The sequence below is a fragment of the Excalfactoria chinensis genome, chromosome 21 (assembly GCF_039878825.1).
Source record: "Excalfactoria chinensis isolate bCotChi1 chromosome 21, bCotChi1.hap2, whole genome shotgun sequence".
Lineage (NCBI taxonomy): Eukaryota > Metazoa > Chordata > Aves > Galliformes > Phasianidae > Excalfactoria > Excalfactoria chinensis.
This window is the reverse complement of record NC_092845.1, coordinates 391,422-393,042: the sequence shown is the minus strand read 5'-3', so window position 1 is coordinate 393,042 and position 1,621 is coordinate 391,422. Positions and strand designations below refer to the sequence as shown.

Here is a 1,621-nt window from a genome sequence, read left to right as displayed (position 1 = left end):
ACTGCAGCCGGCACCACGCCAAGGCAGTGCTGAATCTCCAACCCAAGCAAAGACCTGAGTATTTGCCCTCCCTTATTTTCCCTTCTTCCCAGTCGGCACCACCAGTTTGCCTACCACAAAGTTACATGCACACATCCAAATTGAAAACCAAGGAGTTTCACTTGCCATGGGGAACTGGGAAAGAAATCTGTATCCTCTGCAATTAATTACAGCAACTTTATTACTCTTCAAAAAGGAATGAAAGTGAGGAAGGTCAGCACACAACCAACAGCACAGTGCTCAGGGCACCGAGAGCCCTACTGAATTAATTGCCAGGCACTTTCATTACTGATTAAATAGGAAATCTCCAAATGCCAGGAGAAAGTGATGATTAAACCACTCCTATAGGACACATCATCTCTCCTTCCTCATCGCACCAGAGGTCACCTTCCTGTTGGCAAATTCAGAAGGAAAAATCTCCAGTGAGGAGGCATCAGTGATAAACAAACAGTCCCAGAGAGGTGGAAGCTGACCTTCCTGAATGAAGTTGCAGACACCTTCACCCAGACCCCACACTGCAGATGGAGCTGACCTGGAGCCGACCAAACTGCCCACCTCCCAGGGCTGCAGTCCCTGGCTCACCTCACACGTACAAATCCCACTCTTCCCTAGCCCAGATATCCCTTATACCTTTGCCACAATGACTCAAAGAGCCGTTCTTATTGCCACAGGGACAAAAGAGGTCAGCTCAGCCCCAGCCTCATTTATAGACCCACAGCAGCACCCACACCTGCAGGCATCTCCAGCCCCACACCCAACCACAGCAGCCTTCAGAGTTGCCCTGAACTGAACACGGCACATCCCAGCGTGAAATGGGGACACAGAAATGAGGGCTGCGGCATCTCGCACCATTGGGCTGTCCTACCATGTCCTACCTGCCATGTCCTACCTCTGCCTGGTTCCTCCGACCCTAATCTTCTCCAGAGCTGTCCATGCACACTAGTGTGGGCCCGGCTGGGTCTGCAGAACCACAAACTGGTAGAGTTAGAAAGGATCCTCAGGTCCCTCTGGCCCAAGCCCTGCTGCAGCAGGGATACCCAGAGCAGTGCCCACGTCCTCAGCCAGAGCTGCGGAAAGCTGCTGCCATCTCCTGGGCAGCCCGGCACCTTGCCCAGCAGCACCTCCTCCCGGGGGCTCCCTGAGCTGAGCAGCACGGTGCAGAAGCCCTGCAAGCTGCAGCGGCCGTGAGCCTTCTGCAAACAGGGGTGCAGCCTGGTAATGTCTCTGGGCAAACACACTGCCCCGCAAGGCAAATAAAGCACGGGGAGCACTAACAGGGCCCAGCTGAGCTCCTGCTCTGCTCTCCAGTGATGTACAGGGCTCCAATCCCACCCAGGCATACTCCTTTCCACGGAAAGCTGATGCAGTGCTGGTGTCTGGCACCAGATCTGCTCGCAATGGCACTGAGACGTTGAACTACCCCAGATGGCTTTCCCTTTCCTGAGCAAAGTTTGCAGGAGGGAGATGGCAAAACCTCCAGGAAACCCCTCAAGTGCTGGGGCTGGAGGCAGTGGGCCGGCAGCACTGGGACAGCCAGGCAGGAGCTGTGCCAGAAGCAGACACCAAACGGGACCAAGTGTGG

At 54.9% G+C, this 1,621-nt stretch overlaps 1 long non-coding RNA gene across 1 annotated transcript; it reads right to left on the bottom strand.

Moving 5' to 3' along the window:
• Nucleotides 1-202: 202 nt before the first annotated feature.
• LOC140261366 (uncharacterized) lies at nucleotides 203-1,062 on the bottom strand. The gene is made up of 2 exons (XR_011905699.1): nucleotides 929-1,062; nucleotides 203-430 (listed from the first exon to the last, which is right to left on the bottom strand). It is a non-coding gene; the product is annotated as an uncharacterized lncRNA (long non-coding RNA).
• Between the last annotated feature and the right edge of the window lie 559 nt (nucleotides 1,063-1,621).